This window comes from Oryctolagus cuniculus, unplaced genomic scaffold, assembly GCF_964237555.1.
Source record: "Oryctolagus cuniculus unplaced genomic scaffold, mOryCun1.1 SCAFFOLD_38, whole genome shotgun sequence".
Taxonomy (NCBI): Eukaryota; Metazoa; Chordata; class Mammalia; order Lagomorpha; family Leporidae; genus Oryctolagus; species Oryctolagus cuniculus.
The window spans coordinates 283,264-302,469 of record NW_027208391.1 but is presented as its reverse complement, the minus strand read 5'-3'; positions in this window follow the sequence as shown (position 1 = coordinate 302,469).

The following is a 19,206-nucleotide window of genomic DNA, read 5'->3' as shown; positions in this document are numbered from 1 at the left end:
CAAAACCACGTTCACGGTGATTTTTGTTTAAATTTCACCAGAAATCCACTACAATTTGTCCACATACTCCTCGATGAAACAAAACTATCTGGTGATTTGTAGCTATCTCAGTCCCAGATCTTGCTACAGCCTCTGTGTGTGTTTGTGTTTTCTGCATATTCTCTATGGACTTTAAGGTTTTGAATGCATTTTAGCAGGACCCTTTTTGTTCTCTGCTGGCAAACGCTAATTGGTTCCACCTGGAGTCAAATACTCCACACATTCTTCTAGGAAGAAAGCTTCAGAAACCTGAGAAAACATGATATTTCTTTCTGTAAACATGACATTGCATACATTTTCCGAACAGGAAGATTGTGCTTTTCTCCAAAACCACTTTCACGGTGATTTTTGGTTAAATTTCACCCAAAATCCACTACAGTTTGTCCACATACTCCTGGATGAAAACAAAACTATCTGGTGATTTGTAGCTATCTCAATCCCAGATCTTGCTACAGCCTCTGTGTGTGTTTGTGTTTTCTGAATATTTTCTATGGACTTTAAGGTTTTGAATGCATTTTAGCAGGACCCTTTTTGTTTTCTGCTGGCAAACGCTCATTGGTTCCACCTGGAGTCAAATACTCCACACATTCGAGTTTTCTAGGAAGAAAGCTTCAGAAACCTGAGAAAACATCATATTTCTTTCTGTAAACATGACATTGCATACATTTGCCGAACAGGAAGATTGTGATTTTCTCCAAAACCACGTTCACGGTGATTTTTGTTTAAATTTCACCCGAAATCCACAACAATTTGTCCAGATACTCCTGGATGAAACAACCTATCTGGTGATTTGTAGCTATCTCAGTCCCAGATCGTGCTACAGCCTCTGTGTGTGTTTGTGTTTTCTGGATATTTTCTATGGACTTTAAGGTTTTGAATGCATTTTAGCAGGACCCTTTTTGTTTTCTGCTGGCAAACGCTAATTGGTTCCACCTAGAGTCAAACACTCCACACATTGGAGTTTTCTAGGAAGAAACCTCCAGAAACCTGAGAAAACATGATATTTCTTTCTGTAAACATGACATTGGATGCATTTGCCAAACAGGAAGGTTGTGCTTTTCTCATAAACCACTTTCCCGGTGATTTTTGGTTAAATTTCACCCGAAATCCACAATAATTTGTCCAGATACTCCTGGATGAAAACAAAACTATCTGGTGATTTGTAGCTATCTCAATCCCAGATCTTGCTACAGCCTCTGTGTGTGTTTGTGTTTTCTGGATATTCTCTATGGACTTTAAGGTTTTGAATGTATTTTAGCAGGACCCTTTTTGTTTTCTGCTGGCAAACGCTAATTGGTTCCACCTGGAGTCAAATCCTCCACACATTCGAGTTTTCTAGGAAGAAAGCTTCAGAAACCTGAGAAAACATGATATTTCTTTCTGTAAACATGACATTGCATACATCTGCTGAACAGGAAGATTGTGCTTTTCTCCAAAACCACTTTCACGGTGATTTTTGGTTAAATTTCACCCGAAATAAACTACAATTTTCCAGATACTCCTGGATGAAAACAAAACTATCTGGTGATTTGTAGCTTTCTCAATCCCAGATCTTGCTACAGCCTCTGTGTGTGTTTGTGTTTTCTGGATATTCTCTATGGACTTTAAGGTTTTGAATGCATTTTAGCAGGACCCTTTTTGTTTTCTGCTGGCAAACGCTAATTGGTTCCACCTGGAGTCAAATGCTCCACACATTCGAGTTTTCTAGGAAGAAAGCCTCAGAAACCTGAGAAAACATGATATTTCTTTCTGTAAACATGACATTGGATACATTTGCTAAACAGGAAGATTGTGATTTTCTCCAAAACCACGTTCACGGTGATATTTTTTTAAATTTCACCCGAAATCCACTACAATTTGTCCAGATACTCCTGGATGAAACAAAACTATCTGGTGATTTGTAGCTACCTCAGTCCCAGATCTTGCTACAGCCTCTGTGTGTGTTTGTGTTTTCTGGATATTCTCTATGGACTTTAAGGTTTTGAATGCATTTTAGCAGGACCCTTTTTGTTTTCTGCTGGCAAACGCTAATTGGTTCCACCTGGAGTCAAATGCTCCACACATCCGAGTTTTCTAGGAAGAAAGCTTCAGAAACCTGAGAAAACATGGTATTTGTTTCTGTAAACATGACATTGGATACATTTGCCAAACAGGAAGATTGTGCTTTTCTCCAAAACCACTTTCATGGTGATTTTTGGTTAAATTTCACCCGAAATCCACAACAATTTGTCCAGATACTCCTGGATGAAAACAAAACTATCTGGTGATTTGTAGCTATCTCAATCCCAGATCTTGCGACAGCCTCTGTGTGTGTTTGTGTTTTCTGGATATTCTCTATGGACTTTAAGGTTTTGAATGCATTTTAGCAGGACCCTTTTTGTTTTCTGCTGGAAAACGCTAGTTGGTTCCACCTGGAGTCAAATACTCCACACATTCGAGTTTTCTAGGAAGAAAGCTTCAGAAACCTGAGAAAACATGATATTTCTTTCTGTAAACATGACATTGGATGCATTTGCCGAACAGGAAGATTGTGCTTTTCTCCAAAACCACTTTCACGGTGATTTTTGTTTAAATTTCACCCGAAATCCACAAGAATTTGTCCAGATACTCCTGGATGAAAACAAAACTATCTGGTGATTTGTAGCTATCTCAACCACAGATCTTGCGAAAGCCTCTGTGTGTGTTTGTGTTTTCTGGATATTCTCTATGGACTTTAAGGTTTTGAATGTATTTTAGCAGGACCCTTTTTGTTTTCTGCTGGCAAACGCTAATTGGTTCCACCTGGAGTCAAATACTCCACACATTCGAGTTTTCTAGGAAGAAAGCTTCAGAAACCTGAGAAAACATGATATTTCTTTCTGTAAACATGACATTGCATACATTTGCTGAACAGGAAGATTGTGCTTTTCTCCAAAACCACTTTCACGGTGATTTTTGGTTAAATTTCACCCGAAATAAACTACAATTTTCCAGATACTCCTGGATGAAAACAAAACTATCTGGTGATTTGTAGCTTTCTCAATCCCAGATCTTGCTACAGCCTCTGTGTGTGTTTGTGTTTTCTGGATATTCTCTATGGACTTTACGGTTTTGAATGCATTTTAGCAGGACCCTTTTTGTTTTCTGCTGGCAAACGCTCATTGGTTCCACCTGGAGTCAAATCCTCCACACATTGAGTTTTCTAGGAAGAAAGCTTCAGAAACCTGAGAAAACATGATATTTCTTTCTGTAAACATGACATTGCATACATTTGCCGAACAGGAAGATTGTGCTTTTCTCCAAAACCACTTTCACGGTGAATTTTGATTAAATTTCACCCGAAATCCACTACAATTTGTCCAGATACTCCTGGATGAAAACAAAACTATCTGGTGATTTGTAGCTATCTCAATCCCAGATCGTGCTACAGCCTCTGTGTGTGTTTGTGTTTTCTGGATATTCTCTATGGACTTTAAGGTTTTGAATGCATTTTAGCAGGACCCTTTTTGTTCTCTGCTGGCAAACGCTCATTGGTTCCACCTGGAGTCAAATCCTCCACACATTCGAGTTTTCTAGGAAGAAAGCTTCAGAAACCTGAGAAAACATGATATTTCTTTCTGTAAACATGACATTGGATGCATTTTCCGAACAGGAAGATTGTGCTTTTCTCCAAAACCACTTTCACGGTGATTTTTGGTTAAATTTCACCCGAAATCCACAACAATTTTTCCAGATACTCCTGGATGAAACAACCTATCTGGTGATTTGTAGCTATCTCAATCCCAGATCTTGCTACAGCCTCTGTGTGTGTTTGTGTTTTCAGATATTCTCTATGGACTTTAAGGTTTTGAATGTATTTTAGCAGGACCCTTTTTGTTTTCTGCTGGCAAACGCTAATTGGTTCCACCTGGAGTCAAATACTCCACACATTCGAGTTTTCTAGGAAGAAAGCTTCAGAAACCTGAGAAAACATGATATTTCTTTCTGTAAAGATAACATTGGATGCATTTGCCGAACAGGAAGATTGTGCTTTTCTCAAAACCACTTTCAAGGTGATTTTTGGTTAAATTTCACCCGAAATCCACAACAATTTGTCCAGATACTCCTGGATGAAAACAAAACTATCTGGTGATTTGTAGTTATCACAATCGCAGATCTTGCTACAGCCTCTGTGTGTGTTTGTGTTTTCTGGATATTCTCTATGGACTTTAAGGTTTTGAATGCATTTTAGCAGGACCCTTTTTGTTTTCTGCTGGCAAACGCTAATTGGTTCCACCTGGAGTCAAATACTCCACACATTCGAGTTTTCTAGGAAGAAAGCTTCAGAAACCTCAGAAAACATGATATTTCTTTCTGTAAACATGGCATTGGATACATTTGCCGAACAGGAAGATTGTGATTTTCTCCAAAACCACTTTCACGGTGATTTTTGGTTAAATTACAAAAGAAATCCACTACAGTTTGTCCACATACTCCTGGAAGAAACAAATCTATCTGGTGATTTGTAGCTATCTCAATCCCAGATCTTTGTACAGCCTCTGTGTGTGTTTGTGTTTTCTGGATATTCTCTATGGACTTTAAGGTTTTGAATGCATTTTAGCAGGACCCTTTTTGTTTTCTGCTGGCAAACGCTAATTGGTTCCACCTGGAGTCAAATCCTCCACACATTCGAGTTTTCTAGGAAGAAAGCTTCAGAAACCTGAGAAAGCATGATATTTTTATTTGGAAACATGACATTGGATGCATTTGCTGAACAGGAAGATTGTGCTTTTCTCCAAAACCACTTTCACGGTGATTTTTGGTTAAATCTCACCCGAAATCCACAACAAATTGTCCAGATACTCCTGGATGAAAACAAAACTATCTGGTGATTTGTAGCTATCTCAATCCCAGATCTTGCTACAGCCTCTGTGTGTGTTTGTGTTTTCTGGATATTCTCTATGGACTTTAAGGTTTTGAATGTATTTTAGCAGGACCCTTTTAGTTTTCTGCTGGCAAACGCTAATTGGTTCCACCTGGAGTCAAATACTCCACACATTCGAGTTTTCTAGGAAGAAAGCTTCAGAATCCTAAGAAAACATGATATTTCTTTCTGTAAACATGACATTGGATACATTTGCTGAACAGGAAGATTGTGATTTTCTCCAAAACCACTTTCACGGTGATTTTTGTTTAAATTTCACCCGAAATCCACTACAATTTGTCCAGATACTCCTGGATGAAAAGAAAACTATCTGGTGATTTGTAGCTATCTCAATCCCAGATCTTGCTACAGCCTCTGTGTGTGTTTGTGTTTTCTGGATATTCTCTATGGACTTTAAGGTTTTGAATGCATTTTAGCATATAAGTTTTTGTTTTCTGCTGGCAAACGCTAATTGGTTCCACCTGGAGTCAAATACTCCACACATTCGAGTTTTCTAGGATATAAGCTCCAGAAAGCTGAGAAAACATGATATTTCTTTCTGTAAACATGACATTGGATACATTTGCTGAACAGGAAGATTGTGATTTTCTCCAAAACCACTTTCACGGTGATTTTTGTTTAAATTTCACCCGAAATCCACTACAATTTGTCCAGATACTCCTGGATGAAAAGAAAACTATCTGGTGATTTGTAGCTATCTCAATCCCAGATCTTGCTACAGCCTCTGTGTGTGTTTGTGTTTTCTGGATATTCTCTATGGACTTTAAGGTTTTGAATGCATTTTAGCATATAAGTTTTTGTTTTCTGCTGGCAAACGCTAATTGGTTCCACCTGGAGTCAAATACTCCACACATTCGAGTTTTCTAGGATATAAGCTCCAGAAAGCTGAGAAAACATGATATTTCTTTCTGTAAACATGACATTGGATGCATTTGCCGAACAGGATGATTGTGCTTTTCTCCAAAACCACTTTCACGGTGATTTTTGGTTAAATTCACCCGAAATCCACAACAATTTGTCCAGATACTCCTGGATGAAACAACCTATCTGGTGATTTGTAGCTATCTCAAAACCAGATCTTGCGAAAGCCTCTGTGTGTGTTTGTGTTTTCTGGATATTCTCTATGGACTTTAAGGTTTTGAATGCATTTTAGCAGGACCCTTTTTGTTTTCTGCTGGCAAACGCTAATTGGTTCCACCTGGAGTCAAATGCTCCACACATCCGAGTTTTCTAGGAAGAAAGCTTCAGAAACCTGAGAAAACATGGTATTTGTTTCTGTAAACATGACATTGGATACATTTGCCAAACAGGAAGATTGTGCTTTTCTCCAAAACCACTTTCATGGTGATTTTTGGTTAAATTTCACCCGAAATCCACAACAATTTGTCCAGATACTCCTGGATGAAAACAAAACTATCTGGTGATTTGTAGCTATCTCAATCCCAGATCTTGCGACAGCCTCTGTGTGTGTTTGTGTTTTCTGGATATTCTCTATGGACTTTAAGGTTTTGAATGCATTTTAGCAGGACCCTTTTTGTTTTCTGCTGGAAAACGCTAGTTGGTTCCACCTGGAGTCAAATACTCCACACATTCGAGTTTTCTAGGAAGAAAGCTTCAGAAACCTGAGAAAACATGATATTTCTTTCTGTAAACATGACATTGGATGCATTTGCCGAACAGGAAGATTGTGCTTTTCTCCAAAACCACTTTCACGGTGATTTTTGTTTAAATTTCACCCGAAATCCACAAGAATTTGTCCAGATACTCCTGGATGAAAACAAAACTATCTGGTGATTTGTAGCTATCTCAACCACAGATCTTGCGAAAGCCTCTGTGTGTGTTTGTGTTTTCTGGATATTCTCTATGGACTTTAAGGTTTTGAATGTATTTTAGCAGGACCCTTTTTGTTTTCTGCTGGCAAACGCTAATTGGTTCCACCTGGAGTCAAATACTCCACACATTCGAGTTTTCTAGGAAGAAAGCTTCAGAAACCTGAGAAAACATGATATTTCTTTCTGTAAACATGACATTGCATACATTTGCTGAACAGGAAGATTGTGCTTTTCTCCAAAACCACTTTCACGGTGATTTTTGGTTAAATTTCACCCGAAATAAACTACAATTTTCCAGATACTCCTGGATGAAAACAAAACTATCTGGTGATTTGTAGCTTTCTCAATCCCAGATCTTGCTACAGCCTCTGTGTGTGTTTGTGTTTTCTGGATATTCTCTATGGACTTTACGGTTTTGAATGCATTTTAGCAGGACCCTTTTTGTTTTCTGCTGGCAAACGCTCATTGGTTCCACCTGGAGTCAAATCCTCCACACATTGAGTTTTCTAGGAAGAAAGCTTCAGAAACCTGAGAAAACATGATATTTCTTTCTGTAAACATGACATTGCATACATTTGCCGAACAGGAAGATTGTGCTTTTCTCCAAAACCACTTTCACGGTGAATTTTGATTAAATTTCACCCGAAATCCACTACAATTTGTCCAGATACTCCTGGATGAAAACAAAACTATCTGGTGATTTGTAGCTATCTCAATCCCAGATCGTGCTACAGCCTCTGTGTGTGTTTGTGTTTTCTGGATATTCTCTATGGACTTTAAGGTTTTGAATGCATTTTAGCAGGACCCTTTTTGTTCTCTGCTGGCAAACGCTCATTGGTTCCACCTGGAGTCAAATCCTCCACACATTCGAGTTTTCTAGGAAGAAAGCTTCAGAAACCTGAGAAAACATGATATTTCTTTCTGTAAACATGACATTGGATGCATTTTCCGAACAGGAAGATTGTGCTTTTCTCCAAAACCACTTTCACGGTGATTTTTGGTTAAATTTCACCCGAAATCCACAACAATTTTTCCAGATACTCCTGGATGAAACAACCTATCTGGTGATTTGTAGCTATCTCAATCCCAGATCTTGCTACAGCCTCTGTGTGTGTTTGTGTTTTCTGGATATTCTCTATGGACTTTAAGGTTTTGAATGTATTTTAGCAGGACCCTTTTTGTTTTCTGCTGGCAAACGCTAATTGGTTCCACCTGGAGTCAAATACTCCACACATTCGAGTTTTCTAGGAAGAAAGCTTCAGAAACCTGAGAAAACATGATATTTCTTTCTGTAAAGATAACATTTGATGCATTTGCCGAACAGGAAGATTGTGCTTTTCTCAAAACCACTTTCAAGGTGATTTTTGGTTAAATTTCACCCGAAATCCACAACAATTTGTCCAGATACTCCTGGATGAAAACAAAACTATCTGGTGATTTGTAGTTATCACAATCGCAGATCTTGCTACAGCCTCTGTGTGTGTTTGTGTTTTCTGGATATTCTCTATGGACTTTAAGGTTTTGAATGCATTTTAGCAGGACCCTTTTTGTTTTCTGCTGGCAAACGCTAATTGGTTCCACCTGGAGTCAAATACTCCACACATTCGAGTTTTCTAGGAAGAAAGCTTCAGAAACCTCAGAAAACATGATATTTCTTTCTGTAAACATGGCATTGGATACATTTGCCGAACAGGAAGATTGTGATTTTCTCCAAAACCACTTTCACGGTGATTTTTGGTTAAATTACAAAAGAAATCCACTACAGTTTGTCCACATACTCCTGGAAGAAACAAATCTATCTGGTGATTTGTAGCTATCTCAATCCCAGATCTTTGTACAGCCTCTGTGTGTGTTTGTGTTTTCTGGATATTCTCTATGGACTTTAAGGTTTTGAATGCATTTTAGCAGGACCCTTTTTGTTTTCTGCTGGCAAACGCTAATTGGTTCCACCTGGAGTCAAATCCTCCACACATTCGAGTTTTCTAGGAAGAAAGCTTCAGAAACCTGAGAAAGCATGATATTTTTATTTGGAAACATGACATTGGATGCATTTGCTGAACAGGAAGATTGTGCTTTTCTCCAAAACCACTTTCACGGTGATTTTTGGTTAAATCTCACCCGAAATCCACAACAAATTGTCCAGATACTCCTGGATGAAAACAAAACTATCTGGTGATTTGTAGCTATCTCAATCCCAGATCTTGCTACAGCCTCTGTGTGTGTTTGTGTTTTCTGGATATTCTCTATGGACTTTAAGGTTTTGAATGTATTTTAGCAGGACCCTTTTAGTTTTCTGCTGGCAAACGCTAATTGGTTCCACCTGGAGTCAAATACTCCACACATTCGAGTTTTCTAGGAAGAAAGCTTCAGAATCCTAAGAAAACATGATATTTCTTTCTGTAAACATGACATTGGATACATTTGCTGAACAGGAAGATTGTGATTTTCTCCAAAACCACTTTCACGGTGATTTTTGGTTAAATTTCACCCGAAATCCACTACAATTTGTCCAGATACTCCTGGATGAAAAGAAAACTATCTGGTGATTTGTAGCTATCTCAATCCCAGATCTTGCTACAGCCTCTGTGTGTGTTTGTGTTTTCTGGATATTCTCTATGGACTTTAAGGTTTTGAATGCATTTTAGCATATAAGTTTTTGTTTTCTGCTGGCAAACGCTAATTGGTTCCACCTGGAGTCAAATACTCCACACATTCGAGTTTTCTAGGATATAAGCTCCAGAAAGCTGAGAAAACATGATATTTCTTTCTGTAAACATGACATTGGATGCATTTGCCGAACAGGATGATTGTGCTTTTCTCCAAAACCACTTTCACGGTTATTTTTGGTTAAATTCACCCGAAATCCACAACAATTTGTCCAGATACTCCTGGATGAAACAACCTATCTGGTGATTTGTAGCTATCTCAAAACCAGATCTTGCGAAAGCCTCTGTGTGTGTTTGTGTTTTCTGGATATTCTCTATGGACTTTAAGGTTTTGAATGCATTTTAGCAGGACCCTTTATGTTTTCTGCTGGCAAACGCTAATTGGTTCCACCTGGAGTCAAATCCTCCACACATTCGAGTTTTTTAGGAAGAAAGCTTCAGAAACCTGAGAAAACATGATATTTCTTTCTGTAAACATGACATTGGATACATTTGTCGAACAGGAAGATTGTGAATTTCTCCAAAACCATGTTCATGGTGATTTTTGTTTAAATTTCACCAGAAATCCACAACAATTTGTCCAGATACTCCTGGATGAAACAAAACTATCTGGTGATTTGTAGCTATCTCAGTCCCAGATCTTGCTACAGCCTCTGTGTGTGTTTGTCTTTTCTGGATATTTTCTATGGACTTTAAGGTTTTGAATGCATTTTAGCAGGACCCTTTTTGTTTTCTGCTGGCAAACGCTAATTGGTTCCACCTGGAGTCAAATACTCCACACATTGGAGTTTTCTAGGAAGAAACCTCCAGAAACCTGAGAAAACATGATATTTCTTTCTGTAAACATGACATTGGATACATTTGCCTAACAGGATGATTGTGATTTTCTCCAAAACCACTTTCACGGTGATTTTTGGTTAAATTTCACCCGAAATCCACTACAATTTGTCCAGATACTCCTGGATGAAAACAAAACTATCTGGTAATTTGTAGCTATCTCAATCCCAGATCTTGCTTCAGCCTCTGTGTGTGTTTGTGTTTTCTGGATATTCTCTATGGACTTTAAGGTTTTGAAAGCATTTTAGCAGGACCCTTTTTGTTTTCTGCTGGCAAATGCTAATTGGTTCCACCTGGAGTCAAATACTCCACACATTCAAGTTTTCTAGGAAGAAAGCTTAAGAAACCTGAGAAAACATGATATTTCTTTCTGTAAACATGACATTGGATGCATTTCCCGAACAGGAAGATTGTGATTTTCTCCAAAACCACGTTCACGGTGATTTTTGTTTAAATTTCACCAGAAATCCACTACAATTTGTCCACATACTCCTCGATGAAACAAAACTATCTGGTGATTTGTAGCTATCTCAGTCCCAGATCTTGCTACAGCCTCTGTGTGTGTTTGTGTTTTCTGGATATTCTCTATGGACTTTAAGGTTTTGAATGCATTTTAGCAGGACCCTTTTTGTTCTCTGCTGGCAAACGCTAATTGGTTCCACCTGGAGTCAAATACTCCACACATTCTTCTAGGAAGAAAGCTTCAGAAACCTGAGAAAACATGATATTTCTTTCTGTAAACATGACATTGCATACATTTTCCGAACAGGAAGATTGTGCTTTTCTCCAAAACCACTTTCACGGTGATTTTTGGTTAAATTTCACCCAAAATCCACGACAATTTGTACAGATACTCCTGGATGAAAACAAAACTATCTGGTGATTTGTAGCTATCTCAATCCCAGATCTTGCTACAGCCTCTGTGTGTGTTTGTGTTTTCTGAATATTTTCTATGGCCTTTAAGGTTTTGAATGCATTTTAGCAGGACCCTTTTTGTTTTCTGCTGGCAAACGCTCATTGGTTCCACCTGGAGTCAAATACTCCACACATTCGAGTTTTCTAGGAAGAAAGCTTCAGAAACCTGAGAAAACATGATATTACTTTCTGTAAACATGACATTGCATACATTTGCCGAACAGGAAGATTGTGATTTTCTCCAAAACCACGTTCACGGTGATTTTTGTTTAAATTTCACCCGAAATCCACAACAATTTGTCCAGATACTCCTGGATGAAACAACCTATCTGGTGATTTGTAGCTATCTCAATCCCAGATCTTGCTACAGCCTCTGTGTGTGTTTGTGTTTTCTGGATATTTTCTATGGACTTTAAGGTTTTGAATGCATTTTAGCAGGACCCTTTTTGTTTTCTGCTGGCAAACGCTAATTGGTTCCACCTAGAGTCAAACACTCCACACATTGGAGTTTTCTAGGAAGAAACCTCCAGAAACCTGAGAAAACATGATATTTCTTTCTGTAAACATGACATTGGATGCATTTGCCAAACAGGAAGGTTGTGCTTTTCTCATAAACCACTTTCCCGGTGATTTTTGGTTAAATTTCACCCGAAATCCACAATAATTTGTCCACATACTCCTGGATGAAACAAAACTATCTGGAGATTTGTAGCTATCTCAATCCCAGATCTTGCTACAGCCTCTTTGTGTGTTTGGGTTTTCTGGATATTCCCTATGGACTTTAAGGTTTTGAATGCATTTTAGCAGGACCCTGTTTGTTTTCTGCTGGCAAACGCTAATTGGTTCCACCTGGAGTCAAATACTCCACACATTCGAGTTTTCTAGGAAGAAAGCCTCAGAAACCTGAGAAAACATGATATTTCTTTCTGTAAACATGACATTGGATACATTTGCTAAACAGGAAGATTGTGATTTTCTCCAAAACCACGTTCACGGTGATTTTTTTTTAAATTTCACCCGAAATCCACTACAATTTGTCCAGATACTCCTGGATGAAACAAAACTATCTGGTGATTTGTAGCTACCTCAGTCCCAGATCTTGCTACAGCCTCTGTGTGTGTTTGTGTTTTCTGGATATTCTCTATGGACTTTAAGGTTTTGAATGCATTTTAGGAGTACCCTTTTTGTTTTCTGCTGGCAAACGCTAATTGGTTCCACCTGGAGTCAAATGCTCCACACATTCGAGTTTTCTAGGAAGAAAGCCTCAGAAACCTGAGAAAACATGATATTTCTTTCTGTAAACATGACATTGGATACATTTGCTAAACAGGAAGATTGTGATTTTCTCCAAAACCACGTTCACGGTGATTTTTTTTTAAATTTCACCCGAAATCCACTACAATTTGTCCAGATACTCCTGGATGAAACAAAACTATCTGGTGATTTGTAGCTACCTCAGTCCCAGATCTTGCTACAGCCTCTGTGTGTGTTTGTGTTTTCTGTATATTCTCTATGGACTTTAAGGTTTTGAATGCATTTTAGCAGGACCCTTTTTGTTTTCTGCTGGCAAACGCTAATTGGTTCCACCTGGAGTCAAATGCTCCACACATCCGAGTTTTCTAGGAAGAAAGCTTCAGAAACCTGAGAAAACATGGTATTTGTTTCTGTAAACATGACATTGGATACATTTGCCAAACAGGAAGATTGTGCTTTTCTCCAAAACCACTTTCATGGTGATTTTTGGTTAAATTTCACCCGAAATCCACAACAATTTGTCCAGATACTCCTGGATGAAAACAAAACTATCTGGTGATTTGTAGCTATCTCAATCCCAGATCTTGCGACAGCCTCTGTGTGTGTTTGTGTTTTCTGGATATTCTCTATGGACTTTAAGGTTTTGAATGCATTTTAGCAGGACCCTTTTTGTTTTCTGCTGGAAAACGCTAGTTGGTTCCACCTGGAGTCAAATACTCCACACATTCGAGTTTTCTAGGAAGAAAGCTTCAGAAACCTGAGAAAACATGATATTTCTTTCTGTAAACATGACATTGGATGCATTTGCCGAACAGGAAGATTGTGCTTTTCTCCAAAACCACTTTCACGGTGATTTTTGTTTAAATTTCACCCGAAATCCACAAGAATTTGTCCAGATACTCCTGGATGAAAACAAAACTATCTGGTGATTTGTAGCTATCTCAACCACAGATCTTGCGAAAGCCTCTGTGTGTGTTTGTGTTTTCTGGATATTCTCTATGGACTTTAAGGTTTTGAATGTATTTTAGCAGGACCCTTTTTGTTTTCTGCTGGCAAACGCTAATTGGTTCCACCTGGAGTCAAATACTCCACACATTCGAGTTTTCTAGGAAGAAAGCTTCAGAAACCTGAGAAAACATGATATTTCTTTCTGTAAACATGACATTGCATACATTTGCTGAACAGGAAGATTGTGCTTTTCTCCAAAACCACTTTCACGGTGATTTTTGGTTAAATTTCACCCGAAATAAACTACAATTTTCCAGATACTCCTGGATGAAAACAAAACTATCTGGTGATTTGTAGCTTTCTCAATCCCAGATCTTGCTACAGCCTCTGTGTGTGTTTGTGTTTTCTGGATATTCTCTATGGACTTTAAGGTTTTGAATGCATTTTAGCAGGACCCTTTTTGTTTTCTGCTGGCAAACGCTCATTGGTTCCACCTGGAGTCAAATACTCCACACATTCGAGTTTTCTAGGAAGAAAGCTTCAGAAACCTGAGAAAACATGATATTTCTTTCTGTAAACATGACATTGCATACATTTGCCGAACAGGAAGATTGTGCTTTTCTCCAAAACCACTTTCACGGTGAATTTTGATTAAATTTCACCCGAAATCCACTACAATTTGTCCAGATACTCCTGGATGAAAACAAAACTATCTGGTGATTTGTAGCTATCTCAATCCCAGATCGTGCTACAGCCTCTGTGTGTGTTTGTGTTTTCTGGATATTCTCTATGGACTTTAAGGTTTTGAATGTATTTTAGCAGGACCCTTTTTGTTTTCTGCTGGCAAACGCTAATTGGTTCCACCTGGAGTCAAATACTCCACACATTCGAGTTTTCTAGGAAGAAAGCTTCAGAAACCTGAGAAAACATGATATTTCTTTCTGTAAAGATAACATTGGATGCATTTGCCGAACAGGAAGATTGTGCTTTTCTCAAAACCACTTTCAAGGTGATTTTTGGTTAAATTTCACCCGAAATCCACAACAATTTGTCCAGATACTCCTGGATGAAAACAAAACTATCTGGTGATTTGTAGTTATCACAATCGCAGATCTTGCTACAGCCTCTGTGTGTGTTTGTGTTTTCTGGATATTCTCTATGGACTTTAAGGTTTTGAATGCATTTTAGCAGGACCCTTTTTGTTTTCTGCTGGCAAACGCTAATTGGTTCCACCTGGAGTCAAATACTCCACACATTCGAGTTTTCTAGGAAGAAAGCTTCAGAAACCTGAGAAAACATTATATTTCTTTCTGTAAACATGGCATTGGATACATTTGCCGAACAGGAAGATTGTGATTTTCTCCAAAACCACTTTCACGGTGATTTTTGGTTAAATTACAAAAGAAATCCACTACAGTTTGTCCACATACTCCTGGAAGAAACAAATCTATCTGGTGATTTGTAGCTATCTCAATCCCAGATCTTTGTACAGCCTCTGTGTGTGTTTGTGTTTTCTGGATATTCTCTATGGACTTTAAGGTTTTGAATGCATTTTAGCAGGACCCTTTTTGTTTTCTGCTGGCAAACACTAACTGGTTCCACCTGGAGTCAAATACTCCACACATTCGAGTTTTCTAGGAAGAAAGCTTCAGAAACCTGAGAAAACATGATATTTCTTTCTGTAAACATGACATTGCATACATTTGCCGAACAGGAAGATTGTGCTTTTCTCCAAAACCACTTTCACGGTGATTTTTGGTTAAATTTCACCCGAAATAAACTACAATTTTCCAGATACTCCTGGATGAAAACAAAACTATCTGGTGATTTGTAGCTTTCTCAATCCCAGATCTTGCTACAGCCTCTGTGTGTGTTTGTGTTTTCTGGATATTCTCTATGGACTTTAAGGTTTTGAATGCATTTTAGCAGGACCCTTTTTGTTTTCTGCTGGCAAACGCTCATTGGTTCCACCTGGAGTCAAATACTCCACACATTCGAGTTTTCTAGGAAGAAAGCTTCAGAAACCTGAGAAAACATGATATTTCTTTCTGTAAACATGACATTGCATACATTTGCCGAACAGGAAGATTGTGCTTTTCTCCAAAACCACTTTCACGGTGAATTTTGTTTAAATTTCACCCGAAATCCACAAGAATTTGTCCAGATACTCCTGGATGAAAACAAAACTATCTGGTGATTTGTAGCTATCTCAATCCCAGATCGTGCTACAGCCTCTGTGTGTGTTTGTGTTTTCTGGATATTCTCTATGGACTTTAAGGTTTTGAATGCATTTTAGCAGGACCCTTTTTGTTTTCTGCTGGCAAACGCTAATTGGTTCCACCTGGAGTCAAATCCTCCACACATTCGAGTTTTCAAGGAAGAAAGCTTCAGAAACCTGAGAAAACATGATATTTCTTTCTGTAAACATGACATTGGATGCATTTGCCGAACAGGAAGATTGTGCTTTTCTCCAAAACCACTTTCACGGTGATTTTTGGTTAAATTTCACCTGAAATCCACAACAATTTTTCCAGATACTCCTGGATGAAACAACCTAGCTGGTGATTTGTAGCTATCTCAATCCCAGATCTTGCTACAGCCTCTGTGTGTGTTTGTGTTTTCTGGATATTCTCTATGGACTTTAAGGTTTTGAATGTATTTTAGCAGGACCCTTTTTGTTTTCTGCTGGCAAACGCTAATTGGTTCCACCTGGAGTCAAATCCTCCACACATTCGAGTTTTCTAGGAAGAAAGCTTCAGAAACCTGAGAAAACATGATATTTCTTTCTGTAAAGATAACATTGGATGCATTTGCCGAACAGGAAGATTGTGCTTTTCTCAAAACCACTTTCAAGGTGATTTTTGGTTAAATTTCACCCGAAATCCACAACAATTTGTCCAGATACTCCTGGATGAAAACAAAACTATCTGGTGATTTGTAGTTATCACAATCCCAGATCTTGCTACAGCCTCTGTGTGTGTTTGTGTTTTCTGGATATTCTCTATGGACTTTAAGGTTTTGAATGCATTTTAGCAGGACCCTTTTTGTTTTCTGCTGGCAAACGCTCATTGGTTCCACCTGGAGTCAAATACTCCACACATTCGAGTTTTCTAGGAAGAAAGCTTCAGAAACCTGAGAAAACATGATATTTCTTTCTGTAAACATGGCATTGGATACATTTGCCGAACAGGAAGATTGTGATTTTCTCCTAAACCACTTTCACGGTGATTTTTGGTTAAATTACAAAAGAAATCCACTACAGTTTGTCCACATACTCCTGGAAGAAACAAATCTATCTGGTGATTTGTAGCTATCTCAATCCCAGATCTTGCTACAGCCTCTGTGTGTGTTTGTGTTTTCTGGATATTCTCTATGGACTTTAAGCTTTTGAATGCATTTTAGCAGGACCCTTTTTGTTTTCTGCTGCCAAACCCTAACTGGTTCCACCTGGAGTCAAATACTCCACACATTCAAGTTTTCTAGGAAGAAAGCTTCAGAAACCTGAGAAAACATGATATTTCTTTCTGTAAACATGACATTGCATACATTTGCCGAACAGGAAGATTGTGCTTTTCTCCAAAACCACTTTCACGGTGAATTTTGGTTAAATTTCACCCGAAATCCACTACAATTTGTCCAGATACTCCTGGATGAAAACAAAACTATCTGGTGATTTGTAGCTATCTCAATCCCAGATCGTGCTACAGCCTCTGTGTGTGTTTGTGTTTTCTGGATATTCTCTATGGACTTTAAGGTTTTGAATGCATTTTAGCATATAAGTTTTTGTTTTCTGCTGGCAAACGGTAATTGGTTCCACCTGGAGTCAAATACTCCACACATTCGAGTTTTCTAGGAAGAAAGCTTCAGAAAGCTGAGAAAACATGATATTTCTTTCTGTAAACATGACATTGGATGCATTTGCCGAACAGGAAGATTGTGCTTTTCTCCAAAACCACTTTCACGGTTATTTTTGGTTAAATTCACCCGAAATCCACAACAACTTGTCCTGATACTCCTGGATGAAACAACCTATCTGGTGATTTGTAGCTATCTCAAAACCAGATCTTGCGAAAGCCTCTGTGTGTGTTTGTGTTTTCTGGATATTCTCTATGGACTTTAAGGTTTTGAATGTATTTTAGCAGGACCCTTTTTGTTTTCTGCTGGCAAACGCTAATTGGTTCAACCTGGAGTCAAATACTCCACACATTCAAGTTTTCTAGGAAGAAAGCTTCAGAAACCTGAGAAAACATGATATTTCTTTCTGTAAACATGACATTGGATGCATTTGCCGAACAGGAAGATTGTGATTTTCTCCAAAACCACGTTCATGGTGATTTTTGTTTAAATTTCACCAGAAATCCACAACAATTTGTCCAGATACTCCTGGATGAAACAAAACTATCTGGTGATTTGTAGCTATCTCAATCCCAGATCGTGCTACAGCCTCTGTGTGTGTTTGTGTTTTCTGGATATTCTCTATGGACTTTAAGGTTTTGAATGCATTTTAGCAGGACCCTTTTTGTTCTCTGCTGGCAAACGCTAATTGGTTCCACCTGGAGTCAAATACTCCACACATTCGAGTTTTCTAGGAATAAAGCTTCAGAAACCTGAGAAAACATGATATTTCTTTCTGTAAACATGACATTGCATACATTTGCCGAACAGGAAGATTGTGCTTTTCTCCAAAACCACTTTCACGGTGAATTTTGATTAAATTTTACCCAAAATCCACGACAAATTGTCCAGATACTCCTGGATGAAAACAAAACTATCTGGTGATTTGTAGCTATCTCAATCCCAGATCTTGCTACAGCCTCTGTGTGTGTTTGTGTTTTCTGGATATTCTCTATGGACTTTAAGGTTTTGAATGTATTTTAGCAGGACCCTTTTTGTTTTCTGCTGGCAAACGCTAATTTTGACTCCACCTGGAGTCAAAGACTCCACACATTTGAGTTTTCTAGGAAGAAAGCTTCAGAAACCTGAGAAAACATGATATTTCTTTCTGTAAACATGACATTGGATGCATTTGCCGAACAGGAAGATTGTGATTTTCTCCAAAACCACTTTCACGGTGATTTTTGGTTAAATTACAAAAGAAATCCACTACAGTTTGTCCACATACTCCTGGAAGAAACAAATCTATCTGGTGATTTGTAGCTATCTCAATCCCAGATCTTTGTACAGCCTCTGTGTGTGTTTGTGTTTTCTGGATATTCTCTATGGACTTTAAGGTTTTGAATGCATTTTAGCAGGACCCTTTTTGTTTTCTGCTGGCAAACACTAACTGGTTCCACCTGGAGTCAAATACTCCACACATTCGAGTTTTCTAGGAAGAAAGCTTCAGAAACCTGAGAAAACATGATATTTCTTTCTGTAAAGATAACATTGGATGCATTTGCCGAACAGGAAGATTGTGCTTTTCTCAAAACCACTTTCAAGGTGATTTTTGGTTAAATTTCACCCGAAATCCACAACAATTTTTCCAGATACTCCTGGATGAAATCAAAACTATCTGGTGATTTGTAGTTATCACAATCCCAGATCTTGCTACAGCCTCTGTGTGTGTTTGTGTTTTCTGGATATTCTCTATGGACTTTAAGGTTTTGAATGCATTTTAGCAGGACCCTTTTTGTTTTCTGCTGGCAAACGCTAATTGGTTCCACCTGGAGTCAAATACTCCACACATTCGAGTTTTCTAGGAAGAAAGCTTCAGAAACCTGAGAAAACATGATATTTCTTTCTGTAAACATGGCATTGGATACATTTGCCGAACAGGAAGATTGTGATTTTCTCCAAAACCACTTTCACGGTG